The following is a 21,647-nucleotide window of genomic DNA, read 5'->3' on the forward strand; positions in this document are numbered from 1 at the left end:
CTTCTCTTCTTTTCTCAGCTATTTGTAAGGCCTCCTCATACAACCAGTTTGCCTTTTTGCATTTCTTTTCCTTGTGGATGGTCTTGATCTCTGCCTCCTATACAACGTCACCAACATCCGTCCATAGTTCTTCAGGCACTCTGTGCTGGGAGCCAGCGTGAGGAACTCCACCCATGGCAAAGGTCATGGGGAAGGAGGCTTCGGCATGCGCAAAGGCAGGATCGAACCTCAGGAAACCCCCTGTTCCCGAGCATCTACTCCCAAAACCAGAGTCTACCTACTTTACTGTTTCATGCTCTCACCTACACCTCTGACTTTATGAGGGGCTGTTCCCCACCGGTTCTCTCGGAGAAGGTGTAAACTTGCAGCTCCAGTCAATAAAAATTCCTGGGCGTGACAAGGGTGTCTCAGGTCAAACCTCTCTGCTGGCAGCCTAGTTTGTGTGACAGGATTATCCATACTCCTGCCACTATGTACATGATTGTTTACTACCTCTCAACCATAAACAGCACAGAGAGTTTGGAATATTTTGAAAATCTTAATTAGCATAGAGCTTTTCTCATTGTTGAGTCAATGGTTGCCGCCAGGCCTCCGTATCCCTAGGCACCTGGGAATATATTAATGTATTTGGAATATAGAAAAGGAAATATAGTAGTTTTTGATGTTAGCAATACTAAACCTTTTGAGTTAATGAGTTTTCTCTTTTTTTATAGATCACTGTACTTTGTTATAAATCACTGTGTCCTTGCTATGCAAAAATGTAACTTTATCACTATCTTAAGACTAAATAGATCTTGAGGGGAACATTGGTGAAGGGTTTTCATTTGTTGGGCTGATGTTTGCTGCTAAATCTCCATATTCCCTGCCCTTATAATGAATATAACTAGCATATAGGAGAAATAAGTATTAACCTTTAAGATTAATCATGTAGGTTAAATAAATTCCTTTCTTAGTTGTAACCCACTACACCCTCACCCTATAGGAATGCAACTTTATCTGCTACCTTCAGAGGGTGGCGCCTGGTTTAAGAAAAAACACCTTTGGAAAAAATAAGTTTTTTGGTAATCAGAAAGAAAGGATCATAAAATATAAACAGGCCTCATGGCCAGAAGATGATGTAAAACCCCTACGACCTTTTTTTATACATTTATGTGAAGCACCTGATTTTGATAAAGGTCAGGACTGCTGACTCCCAGGTGACTCTGTATTTATCCCTATGTATAACAAAAGGTATATAAGCAAACCTCAAAAATAAAGAAATCGGATCAGTTTCTGGAAAGACTGATTCCCTTGTGTCATTTCTTTCTTGCTCCCCGTTTTTCTGGCTGAATTCCTATCTGGAGCATGGCTGCCCGCCATGTCTACTTACTTGCCCCGGCTTTTAAGTTCCATGCGAAAAGGAGCCCAAGGAGGGGCACCTTCCAATATTCAAGTGGCGCCAGTGGCCCAATGTAGACGGTGCAAATTCCTTGTCTTGGAATTTTATTGGTATCCCACGTAAACCAAGTTATTCAGCATCTTTTTCTCTACTAATATTTCCTACTACACTATCTGTTTCTAATCTCTCTATATACCTGTAATTAAATAAGTTTTTTCCTAGGATACCGATTCTGCCTCCCCTTCGAATTACCCTGGATCCACCAGGTCTGGACCCCGCCAACTCTATCAGATCTAATTCCTTGAATCTATTTGTTACTTCCACTGTATAATTATAAGGGATTTGATTTAGGTCATACCTGAATGGTCTAGTGGCTGTCCCTACTTTCTTCAATTTAAGTCTGAATTTGGCAATAAGGAGTTCATGATCTGAGCCACAGTCAGTCTTATTTTTGCTGCCAGTATAGAGCTTCTCCATCTTTGGCTGCAAAGAATATAATCAATCTGATTTCGGTATTGACCATCTGGTGATGTCTATGTGTAGAGTCTTTTCTTGTGTTGTTGGAAGAGGGTGTTTGCTATGACCAGTGCGTTCTCTTGGCAGGACTCTGTTAGCCTTTGACCTGCTTCGCTTTATACTCCAAGGCCAAATTTGCCTGTTACTCCAGGTATCTCTTGACTTCCTACTTTTGCATTTGCGTCCTCTGTAATGAAAAGGACATCTTCTTTGTGTGTTAGTTCTAGAAGGTCTTGTAGGTCTTCATAGAACCGTTCAACTTCAGCTTCTTTAGCATTACTGATTGGGGCATAGACTTGGATAACTGTGATACTGAATCGTTTGCCTTGGAAATGAACAGAGATCTTTCTGTCATTTTTGAGATTGCATCCAAGTACTGCATTTTGAACTCTTTTGTTGACTATGAGGGCTATGCCATTTCTTCTATGAGATTCTTGCCCACGGTAGTAGATATAATGGTCATCTGAGTTAAATTCACCCATTCCGGCCCATTTGAGTTCACTGATTCTTAAAATGTTGATGCTCACTCTTGCCATCTCCTGTTTGACCACTTCCAACTTGCCTTGATTCTTTGACCTAACATTCCAGGTTCCTGTGCAATATTGCTCTTCACAGCATCGGACTTCACTTCCAACACGTCACATCCACAATGGGGTGTTGTTTTTGCTTTTATACTAATCATCAGGGAAACGCAAATCAAAGCCATAATGAGATACCACCTCATGCCGGTTAGAATGGCTGCTATCAAAACAACTAGAATGACAAGTGTTAGCAAGGATGTGGAGAAAAGGAAACCTGTGTGCACTGCTGAGAGGAATGCAATCGCTGCATTCCGTTGCTGAACCTATGGCAAATAGGTTCCTCAAAAAATTAAAAATAAAACGAATCATATGATCCAGCAATTCCACTTCTGAGTATTTATTTGAAGAAAACAAAACAATTATGCACTCATTGCAGCATTATTTATATTAGCCAATATACTGGCAACAACTGTCTATCCATGGGTAAATGGACAAAGAAACTGCAATATATACGCAATGGAATACTCCAGCCATTAAAAAAAAAAAAAGAGTGAAACCTTAGCATTTTCAACAAAATGCATGGTCTTCAAGGGCATTATACCAAATTGTCAGAAGGAAAAAATGGTGGAGTAGGACTTTGAGCTCACCTTCACTCTTGAGCACACCAAATCACAACTAACTGCTGAACAACCACTGACAAAAAAGATGAAGACCTGCCAAAAAGGATATTATATATCTAAAGACATAAGAAGGAACAAAACAAGAGGGTTAGAGCAATGCTGCTGCTGCTAAATCACTACAGTCATGTCCAACCCCATGCGACTCCATTGACAGCAGCCCACCAGGCTCCTCTGTCCCTGGAATTCTCGAGGCAAGAACACTGGAGTGGGTTGCCATTTCCTTCTCCAATGCATGAGAGTGAAAAGTGAAAGTGAAGTCACTCAGTCGTGTCTGACTCTTCGCGACCCCATGGACTGTAGCCTACCAGGCTTCTCCATCCATGGGATTTTCCAGGCAAGAGTACTGTAGTAGGGTGCCATTTCCTTCTCCGTAGAGCAATGCACTAGTGATATAATCAAATTCCATCCCCCCATCTCCCCAGGGCAGACCCATAAACTGGAGAATAATTATATCATAGAAGTTCTCCCATAGGAGTGAGAGCTCTGAGTCCCATGACAGGCTCCCTTGTCAGGGGGTCTGGCATCAGAAGCAGCAGCCCCCGAGGCATTTGGCATTGAAGGCTAGCAGGGCACGAGTGCAGGAGATCCACAGGACTGGGGGACATAGAGACTCCACTCTTGGAGAGCGCACACAAGGTCTCATGGGCACCAGGACCCAGAACTTCATACAAGCCTAGGCCAGACCTACCTGCTGGTCTTAGCAGGTTTCCTGGGGAGGCAGGGGATGGCTATGACTCACTTATGGACAAGAACACTGGTGGTGGAGGTATCAGGAGGCCAGCATTTTGGCACCAAGACCTGGCCCCAATGAACACCTGTAGGTTCCAGTGCTGGGATGCCTCAGGCCAAACAACCAACAGTGCTGGAACACAGACCCACTTATCAGCAGACAGGCTACCAAAAGACTTTCTGAACTCACAGTCACCTCTAGACACACTCCTTGATGTGGCCCTGTCCACCAGAGCACCCAGGCCCAGGTCTGCCCACTAGTGGGCAAGGACTGGCCCCTCCCACCAGGAAGCCAGACACCAGAAGCAAGTAAGCTGCAATTCAGCATGCTGGAGAACCGAGTTCACAAACACAAAGCAGAACCTAGCCTGGAACCAGCTGGTCCCTGGCCTTTGGGTTGAGAGAGGAGTATACTGCTGAAACACATAGGACATCCCTACAGACAGCCACTTCTCCAGGGTGAGAAACATAACAGAAATATACAACTAGAAATTTAGACAAAAATGAGGGCATTATGCCAAGTGAAATAAGTCAGACAAAGATAAATGCCATTCCACTTAATTTTTTAAGTGGAATCTTAAAAAATTAAGCTAAAAAGAAAACAGGCTCACAGATACAGGCAAGGGTTTAAGACTGGGAGAAATGGGTGAACAATTCATTTTTTTAAGTGTAAAAATAAAGGAAGGAAGGACGGGAGGGAGGAAGAAGAGCCTCTCCTTGCAATTAAAAGATGGGAACTCAGACACGCATCTATCACTGGGATTTGTTTTCTAAATGTTCCTTTTGTGCTGACATTAGATCCCTCTGAGATCTACTGAGTTTGCTGCTATTATTCTCCTACCCAAATGCTTTTCTCACCCAACTTAACCATATTCAATGTCTCTTTGCACCTAATCCCAAACCCTGTGTTTGTTTTCTTGGACCAGACCTACATTCCAAATGCGCCTGGGAGGCATCTCAACTTGTGGATACCTTCAAAGCCTAACTAAATTTACAACCTCTTCTCCTTAATGTCTTTCTAGATTCCCATTCATGATAGAACACACTATCCTTCCACATATAAATTCTCAGAACTTGGTGGGCAGCCTTCCCTTCTTCCTTCTCTCTCTAATCCTGCACACCAACTGGCCCCTGCATTGCCTTTACCCTATCTTTGCACAGCCCTTGGGGCCTCGCTCTTGGGCCAGAAGCGAGCCTCTCAGCTCTGTGGGCATCGGAGCCTTCTGCTCATATTCCTCCTGAGGATCACTGCTGATCATCCAAGTGTTATGTTCGGATGTTTGTCTCTGACACTAGACCGTGACTGTCTTGAAAACAGACAGCTTTATTTTATGTAACTATGTATTTTGATTTCCTCCATATTTCAGTCTAAAATCAAAAAGATGCTCAAATAATATTGGTTGAATTACTTTTTAATTGCATTGATTGCAATAAATGCAATGACAAATGACAATGTAAATGCAATTATTTTAAAGGGAGGATTTTCTTGAGTCTTCTGATTAGGGGAAATTAACAGAAAAATCTGATGTGAGGTGTGATTAGAACAGCATAAATAAATAAAGGGGTAAAAATTCAAGAAACTTGGTAGAAAGATGTTTAAAAGTTTCCTAGATTGATGGAAATAAAATAAATTTGGAAAATACAAATGTCTTTAACTTCAAATGATTGGAAGACAATTATAGTTGTCCCTCAATCAGACTACACTGAATACTGAACATTTGAAATAATTTACATTTTTTAAATTATAATTGAGAAAAGGTAAAATAAAGTCTTCACGTATTAAACTCCGAAAAAAGAAACGTTGTGTCCACTGGGAATGTCAGGATGGGAATCTATAGCTATAGGTACCCATTTTGCCTATTGTATACTGAGAACCTGTCTGCAAAATGAAGCTAAACAGGACAAGCTAAGCCAAAAGACAGAGACAACAGGGCTAGAGATTGGTCCATATCACATCATTTGTAACCTGAATCCTGCCATGACTAACACCAGGTATCAGAGATACCAAAAGTATCTCTGAACTTTCCAGTTACGAAAGTTACAGATCTCTCCTTTTGGTTTAGTATCATTTTAGTCACATTGCTTTCACTTCTAACCAGATGTTCTGATTCAAAATCTCCAAACTCATCACCTTCCCCAGAATCTTCTCTAACCCAGAAAGAGGATTTGCCCCCTTTCTGTTAATGTAAACATAATTGTCCTATCGTTCAGTCTCATCTATTCATTCTCCCACATATTCAATGTCACTAAATCTTATCATTCTATCCTCTGACATCCTTCCTTTTCTCCCTGCCAACAAAAATGTCACCACTGTAATTCTGGTCTTTTATTTTTCTACTTTAGCAGTAGTATCATATATCACACATCTCAAAGATCACCTTCTTTCTGAAACCTTTTCTTATCTGCAATTCCCTCACTCTACTTTTTCTCCACCTTCACTCTCCTTCAGTCTTTTTGAGTCAACTCAGGCACAGTTTTTTCCTGAGTGCTTTTCCTGACCTGGTTCCTCTTCTCACAGAATGTGTTGCATGTATTCTTCTACAATTTTCTAGCACCCTCTGCTTATCTCCTTTGAAGTTTACCATTTCTGAATCAAAATTCTCAATCAAAATTATCTAGATTATGTCACCAGTCTTAAAGCTTTTCAAGGGAAAAACCAATGTCCTATGTATGATCTGCCCAGTATACAGCAGAAGCTCAATAAATGCTTTTGAGCTTTTAAAGAGAATTGTGTTTTCTTCATCCTTGTATCCCCACCACTCAGCACATGTGTGGCAGAGCAGGAGCTAGACTGATACCAGCTAAGTGAAGAGCCTCCTGCAATAGACTGAATGTATCACCATAAAATGCATATAATGCCACCATAATAATGTGACAGTATCAGCAAGTGGGGCCTTTGATAGTTAATTAGGTCATAAGGATATAGTCCTCATGAATGGGATTTGTTCCCTTGTAAGAGGGGCACCTTCTATTTTTGCCATGTGAGGATACTATGAGAAAGTGGCAGTCTACAACCCAGAAGAGGGTCCTCGGCAGAACCTGACCATTCTGGCACCTTGATCTCAGACTTCTAGCCTCCAGACTGTGAGAAGTAAATTTCTGCCATGCATAAGCCACCCTCTCTATGGCACTTTGTTACAGCAGCTGGAGCTAACTAAGACACTTCCTTGCTTCCTCAGTTCTCAGTTCAGTCGCTCAGTCGTGTCCAACTCTGCAACCCCATGAATTGCAGCATGCCAGGCCTCCCTGTCCATCACCAACTCCCAGAGTTCACTCAGACTCACGTCCATCAAGTCAGTGATGCCATCCAGCCATCTCATCCTCTGTCGTCCCCTTCTCCTCCTGCCCCTAATCCCTCCCAGCATCAGAGTCTTTTCCAGTGAGTCAACTCTTCGCATGAGGTGGCCAAAGTACTGGAGTTTCAGCTTCAGCATCATTCCTTCCAAAGAAATCCCAGGGCTGATCTCCTTCAGAATGGACTGGTTGGATCTCCTTGCAGTCCAAAGGTCTCCTTGCCTCCAGTCCAAGGATCTCCTTGCCTCCAGTCTGACTGTATTTCTGTCTACCCAACTTACCATTTCAGATTAATCTTGGCTCACAACATCACCTGGTGGTTAATGATTCCAAGAATGCTTTCATTAGCACCTTATAACACCTTTGCCTTTCCTCTTCATCTAAGCTGCCAATTCTTCAAAATTGCATGTGCTCCATGATATTATCATCAACATTTTCTTAACCATGGCAAATATCTCCACTATGAACTAAGGCTGTCTGATCTCAGCTGGGTCCTTTGCATTGCTCAGCAACCCTTATATTTATCTTCAACTGACTCCTATCAAATTCCCCACAGCAGCTGCTACAAAGTTTTTCCACTCTCCTTAAGCCCCAGATTCAACCTCTACTCCCCTCATGCTCAGCAAAAGCTCTCCTCTTCTACATAACTGAGAATATGATATTATGACCATGAGATGACTTGGCTTTCTTCATCCTCAACCCAAAACTTTTCTATCCCTTTATCTACACAATTCTTCTCAGCTCCCATCTCAGTGAAAGAACTATGCACCCTCCTTTCCAAAGCCAAATTCTCTATCCATATTGTAGCAATTACTGAGAGGCAGAGACACTGAAGAATATCCTCCAAACTGACCAGGAACTTTGAGACCAGAAAACAAAGCAGGCAGTGCCATTAAGTGCAATTATGAAGTTTACTATGGTAACCTACACACAGGAAGGATCAGGCAGATGGGATGATCTGGAGGCGTTTGCAGTTGCACTTTGCACCATGGAAAGGGGTACGGGGGATCTAAAAGGGCCAAAGCTAAAAACAGAATCCAACTATCGAGTGAGAAGCATGACCACACCAGTGGGGATGGGGGATTTTTTCCCTCCCCGGGGATCTCATGACCAGTAACCATCTGTGTAAGCATAAGGCAGGCTTCCAGTTTTCATACCAGAAGACATGGGTAAACGTTGATGGGGAACATATCTGGCTTGAGTGAATTCCTTGTCAATTAAGCTAAAGCTCAGCCTCACAGAAAGAGGGGTAGGGGTTAGAACTGTGGATCTAAAATAGAGCTGACAAGATGGACTCAATGTGGTACAGCCACACACCAGCTATCCAGTTTTCTCCCTCTTCTTGGCTCCTTCCCTTCACCATATAGGAATGCTTCAATCTTCTCTGTCCAAAAAGTTATCAATATTTCATCATTTGCTAACATTGACTGAGCATTCACAATGTGGCAAGTGCCACCGTGAACAGTTTGCATATGTGCTCAATTGCTTCCGTGTGTCCGACTCTTTGCAACCCCATGGACTATAAACCACCAGGCTTCTCTGTCTATGGAATATTCCAGCCAAGAATATTGGAGTGGGTTGCCATTTCCTCCTCCAGGGGATCTTCCTGACTCAGGGATTGAACCCACATCTCCTGCATTTGGAGAAGGATTCTTTATCAATGGGCCACCTGGAAAGCCTGTAAGCAGTTTATATAGATCATTTTAATTAATTCTGACAATAAACTTTGATGTTCTTGATATTATATTCCCTATTTTAAAGACTAGGATACTGAAGTTGCTGCTGCTGCTGCTAAGTCACTTCAGTCATGTCAGACTCTGCAATCCCATAGACAGCAGCCCACCAGGCTCCACTGACCCTGGGATTCTCCATGCAAGAGTACTGGAGTGAGTTGCCATTTCCTTCTCCAATGCAGGAAAGTGAAAAGTGAAAGTGAAGTCGCTCAGTCATGTCCAACTCTTAGCGACCCCATGGACCGCAGCCCACCAGGCTCCTCCATCCATGGGATTTTCCAGGCAAGAGTACTGGAGTGGGTTGCCATTGCTTTCTCTGAAACTGAGCTAATAGCACTGAAAAATTTACTCAAGGTCACTTGCTTTTCACTTCCTTATACATGCCCACTTTTCTAAAGAATAATCTAAATTTGATTCTTCTCTCTTATTCCCTTCCTCTCTCCCTTTGTGCATCTGTGTCATGTGTCCAGAAGCTTCACTGCTATACCAGTCACAATTTGAGCAGTTCCATGTCTGTCAGCACAGACAGGGAAACGCATACACTACAGACACACATACTTACACACCATTAACACTTATTCAATATATATTCGCTGAAATGTTGAAAAACTGAATTATATATAGTTCTCTTATAGCTCTCAAGAGAATATTTTTTTAAAAAATCACCAGTGCCCTTTTTCACTTTCTCAGCTACTATTATCACTTTTACAATTTTTCAAGCTCAAAGGACAAAACAACTACAGCACTGAGTAGGTTTTCTTGAGTTTGAAATGCACTCATGGCCTCAGTGTTTCCCTCTAGTCACCTAACCTAATCCCATGGCCCACAGGTTGGCACAGTTTCCACAGCTTTCAAGAAGACTCTTTTTTTTCTTTTTTTTTTTTTGGCTGCACTACTCAGCTTGTGCATCTTAGTTCCCTGATCAGGGATAGAACCCAGGCCATGGCAATGAAAGCACTGAGTCCTAACCACAGGACATGACTGGGTCCAGAAACGAAGGGCATTCAACAGCTGCAACTCCTTCCCCACCAGACAGGCCAGGCTGACACCAGGTCAACTGAGGAAGCAAACGTTTCTTTTATTGAAAAGTGTTTAATTGGACATTTTGAGAATCCAATGTCATGTATGCAGATGCAAATGTTTGAAGAGTTGTTTACAGTGGAGTTTGTGCCAGACAGGCTCCTATGCCAAGCCAGCACACAGCCTCCCATTATTCAGCTGGGCTCAGCTTCTAAAGATGTTTCAGGGCTCTCTGAGTCTTGTAAATTTCCACATCCAAAGGCTCATCTGTTTTTTCAAGGCAGAGTCATTTTTCCCCTCATGCGTAGACATCAGTCCTTCCCCTGCCAATCCCTGTTACTGCCTGCTCTGGTTCAAAAAAGGCTTTGGAGCTATTATTTAAGAGGCAATTACTCCATCTCTAGAAGTTTTAGTAGTTTTGAGAAGACTGACAAAGGATAAGTCGGACTCTTGATCCCTACTCGGAAACTGGATCTTAGCTGATGTAATTATTTCAAGAACTGTTTCTGTTATTCACTGACCCAGAAAAGCACAGCTTATTATTAGCTCAGCTAATAGATTTCCACCTTAACATATCCCCCCTAAAAGGAATCAGTTCTTGATTGGGAGGATAAACAAGGATATACAAGCGGATGCTGGGAAATCCATTCATCTGTAAGAATTGAACCATCCACACTCTGCCTTGAAAATGCAATGCAAAAAGAAAAATTTGTCATTATCACAAATTGTTACGATGCCTTCACTATATTCTCTTCCTATTATCAAACACCTTCTATAGGAAAAATTTTTACATGTTCAAAGTTCTAAGTGGGAAATACACACTAAGTGGGAAGAATATTGTTCTGGTACCATGTTAAGGATACCCAGTTCCAGAGTAAAATCTGCCATTAGTTTTACATTGTAAAGCTAATAATTTTCTTATGACTTTTTATCCAGTGGAGAGCACTGGATAAAACAAACAAGCTTATCAAATTGTAAAGCAACTATAGTCCAGTTTTTTAAAACCCACTTAAAGAAAAAGAAATTAGTAGCATTTATTAATGAGTTCATTTATTCATACTACAGACAGTGACTGGTTACCTACTGTGCTCAGAGCAACTACAACTGTTTCAGATATACAGAAATAAAGAATAGGTCATCCTAGGCATAGGCCTTAGGAAGCTGGTGAAAGATGAAGGCAAATGACTAGGACACACACAAAAAACAGGAAACTGATTCTAAAGTATTCACAATAAAGTACAGTTGACCCTTGAACAACATGGATTTGAACAGTGTGTGCCCACTCACATCTGGATTTTTTTCAATAAATACCGCAGTACTGCAGGATCAAATGTTGGTTGAATCTGAGGACTACAGATAGGTGGGGCTAACTGTAAAGTTATTCTCAGATTTCTGACTGCTATGGGGTTCGTGCCCCTAATCCCCAAGTTGTTCAAGGGTCAACTGTAATAATAAAGTTGTGCAGGATTATCACAGGAGAGAACAAGGAAGTAATAACAGAGAAGATGGTATTTCAGCTCAGCCTTGCAGGATAGATGAATTTTCACAGCTGTATAGTAGGAAGGGTCTTTCTAGTTAAAGAACAACCGTGAGCAAAGATATGAACATTTATAACATGTTCTCCAGAACTTACTTATTTTGAAAAGTCTGGGGTATAAAAAGCTGCAGTTTTATAAAGCACTAGGGGGAACCTGAAACATACACATGCCTACAACAAACGTATTCCCAGTCCCATTTCAGACAGAGCGGTTCAGAACCCACAGTTAGGTGGGACCCAGGAATCAGTATCTTTCAAATCTTCCCACGTCAAGATGTGCCCCCATGATGCAATCCAATATACACATATAGAGTAATACTCGGAGGGGTCTTACAGGTGTTATGGGCTGAACTGTGCCACACCCCGTTAATATGCTTAAGCCCTACAACCCAGTGCCTCAGAATGTGATGCTATTCGGAGATGGGGACTTTAAAGAGGTAATTAAGTTTAAATGAGGGCACTGGGGGAGGTGGGCCAATATAACCTGATTGAAGTGGAAATTTGGACATATAGAGACACCAAGGTGCACATGAACAGAAAAAAAAAAATGACCATATGAGGAAACAGCAAGAAGATGAACATCTGCAAGCCAAAGAGAGAAGTTTCAGAAGAAACCAAACCTGTTGACACGTTGATCTTGGATTTTCAACTTCTATAACTATGAGAAAATAAACTTCTACTGCTTAAGCTACACAGTCAGTGGTATTTTGTTATGACAGGCCTAGAGAACTAATACAGTAAGTGAAGGCACTAGGAATGCACTGAGAAATACATTTTAATCCCAAATCTTTAAGAACCTTAAATGTCACATTAGGAGTTTCTACTTTATTTCACAGGTAATTTCTCAAAGTGTAGGTCTTCTGAGAAGGAAAATAATATGATCTGGCCTATGATCCAACTCTTGAAGCAGTGTGGATGATTTAAAGACTCTGCCCGTCCAAGGCAAGAAACAATAAAGGATATGACTAGAGCCATGATAGGAAAGGATTGCTGTTCTTGGTCAGTCGCTAAAGTCACATCCAAATCTTTGCAACTCCATGAACTGCACCACATCAGATTGCTCTGTCATCTACTATCTCCCAGAATTTGCTCAAATTCATGTCCACTGAGTTGATGATGCTGTCTAACCATCTCATCTTCTGTTGCCCTCTTCTCCTCCTGCCCTCAATCTTTCCCAACATCAGTGTCTTTTCCAATGAGTCAGTTCTTAGCATCAGGTGGCCAAAGTATTGACACTTCAGCTTCAGCATCAGTCCTTCCAATGAATATTCAGGGTTGATTTCCTTTAGGATGGACTGGTTTATCTCCTTAAAGATAAGGGTCTCTCAAAAGTCTTCTCTGGGACCACAATTCAAAAGCATCAAGAAACTCTTTTCTTTTTGGTATTAGTTCCAGAAGGTATTGTAGGTCTTCACAGAAGCGGTCAACTCCAGCTTCTTCAGCATCAGTGACTGGGATATAGACTTGGATTACTGTGATACTGAATAGTTTGCCTTGGAAACAAACCGAGATTATTCTGTCATTTTTGAGGCTGCACCCAAGCACTGCCTTTCAGATACTTCTGTTGACTATGAGGGATACTCCATTTCTTCTAAGGGATTCTTGTCCACAGAGTGGATATAATGATCATCTGAATTAAATTTGCCTATTCTGTCCATTTTAGTTCACTGATTCCTTAGATGTCAATATTCAATCCTGCCATCTCCTGCTTGATCACATCCAATTTACCTTAATTAATGGACCTGGAATTAACATTCCAGGTTCCTATGCAATGTTGTTCTTTGGAGCATCGGGTTTTGCTTTCACTACCAGACACATCCACAGCTAACCATCATTTCTGCTTTGGCTCAGCCATTCATTCTTTCTGGAGCTATTAGTAATTGCCCTCTGCTCTTCCCCAGCAGCACACTGGACACCTTCTGACCTGGTGGGCTCATCTTCCAGTGTCATATCTTTTTGCCTTTTCATACTGTTCATGGGGTTCTCCAGGCAAGAATACTGGAGTAGGCTGTCATTTCCTTCTCCAGTGGACCACGTTTTGTCAGAACTCTTCACTATGACCCCATCTGTCCTGGGTAGCCCTGCATGGGATGGCACATAACTTCATTGAGTTAATCCCCTTTGCCCTTACAAGGCTGTGATCCATGAAGGGGATAGAAAGGACGGGGACAATTAAAAAACAGAACATTTCAGGTGCTATCAAAGGTAGACACAACAGCATTTGGTGACTTTAAATCTGGGAGGATGAGGAATAGGGAAGAGTTAAGGTTAATCTCCCCAGGTTTTGAGCCTGTTTGTACCCTGTATTTCAGATACATCACAGAATCCTTTCTGGGTTTTCTATTTTGGTTAATGGCGTCTCAATCTATGAGAAAATCCAGAAAGCATTCTTTGGAATGAAACTGAGTTGAAAACCAAAGAACAGAAAGGGATCCAGTATAGAGATGGAATTCTCTTAAGAACAGAGGAGCTCATTACAGCTATAGGGTACTGAGAGCACTGTTTTCACTTCTTTCATTACTCCTGTCCTTATAGGAGGAAATAGAACTGAACAAACTGACAACCACTCCCCTTAGAACGGAGAAGTGAGGGTAAAAAGCAAACCACCATCCTGAAGTCTACAGAGATAGGCAAATCCAGAGAGTCACAGCCCAGCTCTGGCTTATCTGGAGCAGAAGCCACTGAACCCATAAAATGTAGGAATACCTGAATGGTAATTCTAACAAATTGCTGGAGACTGAATAACGGCTACCCTGGGAGTGAGGAACTCCTAAGGTCACAGTCTCAGGGAAGGAGGGGAGTGATTTCCAACAATCAGGGGTAAACGCAGGACGGCTATTACAAAAAGGCAAAAACAGAAGAGAAAGTACCAGTGAAAAAAATAATAATGACAGTAGCTAGTATTGACTGAGAAGGCCTCTCCTAAATGCTTACATTCCTTAACCCTATAACAAATCTATAGGACAACGCACTGGTTTTCTACTGCTGGCTGTAACAAAGACCCCAAAACTTGGTGGCTTAAACAAAACAAATGCTTATAGCTCTGTAGGTCAGAAATCCAACACTGGACTTACCAGCTAAAATCAATGTGTTGGCAGGACTGCATTTCTTCTGGAGGCTCTAGGGAAGGATCTCTGCGTTTACCAGATCCTAGTGGCCATTAACATGCCACTTAATTAAAGGGTTATTTGCCTCTTGGAAGATTTAATCATAAAATTGTTTCATACTGTAGACTCTCCTATTACATTTTAAGTATTGTTTGAGTTTCCCAGATATTCTCTAGAGACTGCGTGACCATTTCTACTGCATGTAGCACAGCTGGTGGTAAGGAGCCTTTCCATCACTGCCTCTCTCCCTGATCTTGGTTTTCTTGACCCTCAAATATCATCTGCTTTATTCTTATTTTTACATGATGGACATGGTGGGAGTGGAAGGGACATACTGTAACACATCAAGGTTCCCAGGCAAGCAAGATTCCAAAACAATGGATAGAGCAATGGGCTGAAATTCAGAAGGCCTGGAGTGCTTGCCAGTTATAGGATCTGAGACAAACTACAGCCTCTTTCACATCAAGATTTTTAGTTTATAAAAGAAAGATAATAGTGCCTGGCTGCACATGCTTCTGAGGGTTCATGTAACAATCAAATGTAAAAATTCTTTCTAATATATAAGGTTCTATGCTAATTTATCCTTTTTTCCAAGCAAGTCTAATGCCATGACCCTAAGAGAATACTACATCAATCTAACTTTTTCTTTGTTAGCAACTATTTCTCATAGAATTCATTATCTGGAAATTCCTCCTAATTATTACCCTTCTCATTTTATCTTACTCTGTTTTTCTTCTCTTAGTTCAAAGTTTTCCAACACTTTATCTGCAAAATAAGAATAAACCCTCTGCACAGTACCTCTAAACAATCACCTGTTTGTCTCTCCCTAACAAGCTGAATTAAGAGATGCTTGCTCCTTGGAAGAAAAGCTATGACCAACCTAGAAAACATATTAAAAAGCAGACATTACTTTGCCAACAAAGGTCCATCTAGTCAAGGCAATGGTTTTTCTAGTAGTCATGTAAGGATGTGAGAGTTGGACTATAAAGAAAGCTGAGCACCAAAGAATTGATGCCTTTGAACTGTGGTGTTGGAGAAGACTCTTGAAGAGTCCCTTGGACTGCAAAGAGATCCAACCAGTCCATCCTAAAGGAAATCAGTCCTGAATATTCATTGTAAGGATTGATGCTGAAGTTGAAACTCCAATACTTTGGCCACTTGGTGCAAAGAATGACTCCTTGGAAAAGACAAGAAATATTGAATGTGGGAGAAGAAGGGGACAACAGAGGATGAGATGGCTGGATGGCATCACCGACTCAATGGACATGAGTTTGAGCAAGCTCCGGGAGTTGGTGAAGGACAGGGAAGCCTGGTGTGCTGCAGTTTATGGGGTCACAAAGAGTCGGACAGGACTGAGTGACTGAACTGAACTGAACAAGTTGAACAGATGAGAAACCAAAGCTTGTGATATTCTTACCACTAAAGAAATACACTATTTGGAAGAGCCAGCTCAAATGTCATCTCTGTATTCCAAATCTGCCTATACCTGTGTCTTGAGCAATCTGTCCTTTCTGCTACACTCCAACCATTTGCTTATCATTGTTCGTTTCAACCACCCCCCTCTGTGTCACTCTAGTTTGGTTTTCTTGATAATTTTTAATAACCCCTGATTGTTTGAGTATCTTTTTTTTTTCAGTAGAAGTTACATAAGAATTAGAGTTCTAAGAAACTCACCTGAAATATAAACATCATTAGTAAAGTCTAATGTGTTTTTTCCTTCTTTTTACATGATTTATTGAATTGATTTGTCTATTTAGACTGCGGATCTGTCATAAAATTTGACCAGTCTTGGCTATATGATGTCACAGTACTATAGTCACTAGTCAAGGGTCTACATCAAGGATATTCCTACATGTTCTCACATCTGTGAGTTGTCTCTACTCACTGTCTTCCTCCCCAAACCTCTTCCTCATCTGATGTTTATTACCCTCATTAGTGGCATCTGCATCTACCTAAGTAAGCAATACCAATACCTCAGAATTATCGTCAACCTTACTTCCCATATCCGGCTAGTCATTAAACCCTGCTCTGCCTATCTGCTGATAATCTCTCAAACCTATGCTAGTTTAGACCCTTATCCTATTTCCTTTGGACTATAGCACCAGCATCCTCATTTTCCTCTGGACTCCCAGCTTTCCATCTCTAGTTTCCCCAAAATATTATTGCTGGAGTTATTTTCTAGAGAAAGTCCAATTATAGCACTCCCCCTTTTAAAAATTAGCTTTAAAACTCTTAAATAAAATTTTCTAGGCTGTGATAAAGTTGAAATAACATGACATTCAAGGACCTTCTTTCTCTGGCCCCAGCCTTACAAGACCCACCCAATCCATGTCTCTCCCTGGCAGTGCTATGCTCACACTGCCTCCTTTTCTTTGCCCATCCTGTTCTCTGTGCTCAGAACACTTTTCTCCCTCCTTTTGGCCTTTAGGCTTCAAAATCCAGTTCAAAATTCACCTGCTCTGTGAAGTCTTCCTAAATTCTGACCAAACCTCTCTCCTGGGAGAATGAGTGGCCACTACTTCCACATCACCCTGTGCTGCAATTATTTGTGGATGGCTCACTTCCCTCCATAAACTTGGGATCTCATTCATCTTTATCTGGCACACAGTACGCACTCAATAAACGGTTACTGAAATTAACACACAGAGTTATAAAATAATAACTAAAGAAAAATTCCACAGAAGCAAACCAGTCCTTCATCTTAGCTGCAATAAAGAAACAGAGCCCAAAAATAAAGGAAAGGACTAATAATCTAATGTAGCAAACACATAAATGGGTTGTTTGTTTTAAAAAACCTAAGTGGTTTAGGGAGGGAGGGCAGGGGGAGAAGAAAGTACATTTTAAAGCTCTAGCTCCAGGGCAAGTAATAAAAATTATTGCTTTAATGTTTTTTTCATAATATTGTGAGCAATGGGAAGGTCTATTCCATCACACCAGCCTTCAGGGCAGAAAGTTTCAGCCTCCTGAGCTAAATCAAACTGGCATCACTCTTAGTTTTTCAAGCAGCTGCAACTGGTCTCTGCCTTCTATGAAACTCGACTGACGAAGAAACAAAATAATTTACCACTTACTTTATGGGCCTCTCTTTTCCTCTTTTGCTCTTGTCAATTAATTATAAGAGTTTTGGAAACTCATCCTGCATTCCTGCCCCTAGATTACAGCAAGGTAGGCATTGTATTTTGCATTAGGAGTTGTCACTCTTATAAAGAAGGAAGTTGGGAGGTAGCAACTTATCAAGGATCGGAAAATTAGCCCAAGAAACAACACTGTACTCAGTTTGATGTCCATAGGTGCCACTCATCCATATATCTCTTGATGTGATTGATCCTTTTTATACTCCCTGGATTATTAAATATGAGCACATTTAACATTAAGATGTATGTGCACCTATGTAAAAATGTGAGTCTTCCAGAGTAGCAATGGAACTCAATAATTTTCAAAATGCTATACCAATTCTCTGTAATTCAGTCTCAATTATCCCCCTCCTGAGCTCCCATTCTAAATACCTTTATCCACAATGCCCGAGAGTTTAATATATATCCTGGAACACACACAGAGACCACATTCTCCAATGTTACACAGATTTTCCTAGCAGGGATTGTCTACATTTCTGGGAGAAACCCTGCCTCCATCTGTTTGTGTTTTGAATACCTGACCTTCCCATTTTCAAAGCACTGTTTCTATTTTTGGAAGGTGGACTAGGGATTACAAGGTATGCAGCACTTAAGTTTACAGCAAGGATGAAATGGGGCAAAACAAGTAAAAAGGTTAAATGTAACAGTGCTTGGTGAGTGGTCATTGGCCCATAAATATCATTTCTGTTACATTCCATGTCGGAATCATATGTGACCCAACAACTGGATCTTTGAGAACAGAGTCAAAAAAGTTGTGTTTTTTTTTTCACCAAGCACCACATCTGACTTCACTTCTCCCAAGAGACTTGAAAGAACAGAAGTAGGTAACGTTAATTTTATTTTACTTAACACATTTGGGACTTTGTGAAATGTAGCATGCAAGAAATATTTTAATATATATGTAAAATGACTTTTTAAGAGCCTTTTAAAGATCTCTAAGGTCCTTTCACTTCCAAAATGTTGTGATCTATGATAACTAATCTCAAATGCAGGCAAATTAATAGTGATGATTCCCTAGATATACTGAAAATATATGGCATTGTCAGGCTGGGTGCATTGAAAACAAGTTAGACCCAGGACGGGGGGCCTGTGGCAATGCACACAACTGTTTTGCCCTCCTTTCTCCCCTCCTGCCCAGAGTCTATAATTCTCATCTTAAACTCCCAGGCCCTTCTGCAGCAGATGTGAAGAAGGTGAGGAATGAGTTGTAATTTGCAGATAAGACAGTGGGGCCAATATTCTACAGAATCCCAAGCAGAGCAGCTAAAGTGAGTTAAGCTTTCCTAAAATCATCTGCAATTTCACCTTTTACCTAATAAAAGAGAATCCTGGAAGTCTATCTCAGGAAGGGGTCCTACCGAACCTCCTGCATTTCAAAGATTAAGAAACAGACCTAAAGAGATAAAGGAACAAGTCTAAAGTCATCCAGGTTTTCTGAAACCCAGGCCTGGAAACCTGGAACTGAAGCAGTGACCAATTGAGTTAAAGCAGTCTTCACCTGTGTCACTTCCAAAGTATCTGCACACAGATAAATATCTCTCTTTTCCTCTCTTAACTATAGGCAGCCTTCTTCAGTCACCCACAAACCAGCCAGCACCTGTCTTGGGAAAGCAAACAAGATCCTCCACAATCCTGAATTCAAAGAAATGTCTGGTTTTACAAATTACTAAAAGCAGAGTCACGTGGTACTGCCTTCAGATTCACTTATCTTTCATAAATACATTTAAAAATATTATAAAGTACACAATATGTAAAAAAAAAATTATAGTGACACTGATTCTGCAAAGTCAGAAAATAAAATACAAGCAAAAAAAAAAAAAACCCAGAAGAAGAAGCCTAGACGTACTTCACTTTAAGCAATGCATAAAGGAAAATCTACCTAAAATGGAAAATGAAGGGGTGCTTCTGCGGATTATTTTAATACAGCATAGAACTTTCAAACAGCCACAATCAGAATGACTGCGTTTATGAGTGCAACATCTATATAGCCCGTTTATGAGTGCAACATCTATATAGCCTTTGGAAAACTACCAGAAGATAAAGATTTGTCAGCCTCTGTCTCCACTGCCTCCACGTTGTGTGTATTTATATCCATTCATGTATTCCTTCATTCAGATCTATTTCAAGCATATTCATTCACTGACGTTAATTCACCAGTTCTCCATAGGAACTCACTTTTTTGCTCAATTCCTCACTGAGTACTACTGAAAGAAAAAGAAAGTGAAGTCGCTCAGTCGTGTCCCATTCTTTGGGACCCCATGGACTGTAGCCTACCAGGCTCCTCCATCATGGGATTTCCCAGGCAAGAGTACTGGAGTGGGTTGCCATTTCCTTCTCTGGGGGACCTTCCCAACCCAGGAATCGAACCTGGGTCTCCCACATTGCAGGCAGACGCTTTACCGTCTGCACCACACTGAGGACCTGACAAGTCCAACAGGGGCTCTGTCCCGTGGAACTTAAGAGCCGGCGTGGAGCCTAGAATTGCACACCAAAAATGAAAGTACAAAATAAAAGGTGAAAAGAACCACAAAGGAGCTCCCGATAAAAGGGAGAATTAGGAATTGCTTCCAGATGCAGGCAAGGCAAGCAGCTCGGCAGCTTGGGGCCGGAGCACTCCCTCCCGCGTCCCAGGACGAGAGGAAAAAGGAGCCATGATGCCTGGCTCCCGCCCTCTGCGCCCAGCATCCTCCTCCATCCCGGCGCCCTCATTCGATTTCCTCATTTCTGGGCCTTTGCTGCGGAAGCCACAGGCCAGACCGGTCTCCCGGCGGCTTCCCCACCCCGTATGTCAGTCGCTCCCACGAAAGAGCTACTCGGAAAGTTCCCCTCACTCTGGGGTCGGCCACCCGCCTCGGCTCGCCTTCCCGGGGAAGCCAGCTCAGCCGTTGGCTGACTGGGGCGGGCGGGCGGCGCACGCACCTGGTCGGCCGCTGGAGCTATGGCGGCGCCGGCGGCGGCGGCGGGGGTGGCCGTGCTCAGGGCCAGGTTCAGAGCCCAGCCTTCAAGTGGCGGCGGCCACACCCGCGACGCGGCCCACCCCCCACCTGGTCCTGGCAGCTGCCGGGGTTTCTGCGGCGAGAAGGCGGGGCGCAGCGGCCGGGGACTCCGGGCGCCCGCAGGCGGGGGCGGGGGGCCAAGCGCCGCCTCCACGACGCCCGACCACGGCCTCGCTGCGACTCAAGCGACCTGAGGGCCGCGGGCTACCGGCTGTCCCCTCACCTTCTGGATCTGGCTCCACAGTGTCCTGGGCCCCCGCAGTCTGGCGTCTCTATTTGGAGTCCTTCGGCCAGAACGTCGCTCTCAGGCCTCGCGGGTGCCCACGGCCTTGAACCTCGGAGCCACGAGGGGGTTTCAAGAGCGCAAGTGACCAAAGGGCCTACCTGAGATGTGACTTCAGGTGGCCAAAGGGCTCACCCGAGGTGTTGTATGCTTGCAGGAGTGGCCGGGCGGGTAGCGAAGAAAGGGGTTGAGGAGCTGAAAGGAAAAGGTTGAAGTTTTGGCTGTCTCAGCACCTGGATGAGGGCAGAGTCTGGAAACCCTGGGATAGGTGGGCTGTCCAACGCCTCCCACGGCTACCGGGTGATTAGAGCGTTATTGTCCCATCCTACCCCGCAGGGTTGTTGGAGAGCCGAGGGTGAAGAAGATGGACGAGAAGACCCCAGCTGGGAGAGATGCGGCAGAGTCCTGCCTCTTCGGTTGATGCGTTAATTATATGAGGGTGCTGGAGAAAGCAGATTCATCTGATTACCTGGCGTAGCTTTTTGTATCAAGGAGCCACTCGCATCACTGGTCACACAATGTGTGCTCACGTATTTTCAACATTTTCTGTTTTGATAAATTTGAATTCCTTTGTATAACCACACTCTTGTCAAATAAAAACAGTTATATTTGTGAGACACGGAGCAATTCAGGTCTCCTCTTTAACAACAAGAAAAACACATGCTCCCTGGGAACTTTAAAAAGTACAAAATTTGCAGTGTCCATTTACCTCGCTACAC

The 21,647-nt window shown here is 42.5% G+C and overlaps 1 protein-coding gene across 13 annotated transcripts in view; it reads right to left on the bottom strand.

Moving 5' to 3' along the window:
• Positions 1 to 21,417, bottom strand: part of CPQ (carboxypeptidase Q) — a 567,207-nt gene extending 545,790 nt beyond the window's left edge. For 4 of the 13 annotated variants that reach the window (XM_069600551.1, XM_069600558.1, XM_069600546.1 and 1 more), the window contains exon 1: positions 20,569 to 20,770. The gene's annotated coding sequence lies outside the window, so the exon portion shown is untranslated. Of the gene's footprint in view, positions 1 to 19,824; positions 19,851 to 20,568 lie in introns of all 13 variants that reach the window. The other 9 variants (XM_069600549.1, XM_069600550.1, XM_069600568.1 and 6 more) reach the window with 9 other exon arrangements.
• Between the last annotated feature and the right edge of the window lie 230 nt (positions 21,418 to 21,647).

Source organism: Ovis canadensis, chromosome 9, assembly GCF_042477335.2.
Source record: "Ovis canadensis isolate MfBH-ARS-UI-01 breed Bighorn chromosome 9, ARS-UI_OviCan_v2, whole genome shotgun sequence".
In the NCBI taxonomy this organism is placed as follows: domain Eukaryota; kingdom Metazoa; phylum Chordata; class Mammalia; order Artiodactyla; family Bovidae; genus Ovis; species Ovis canadensis.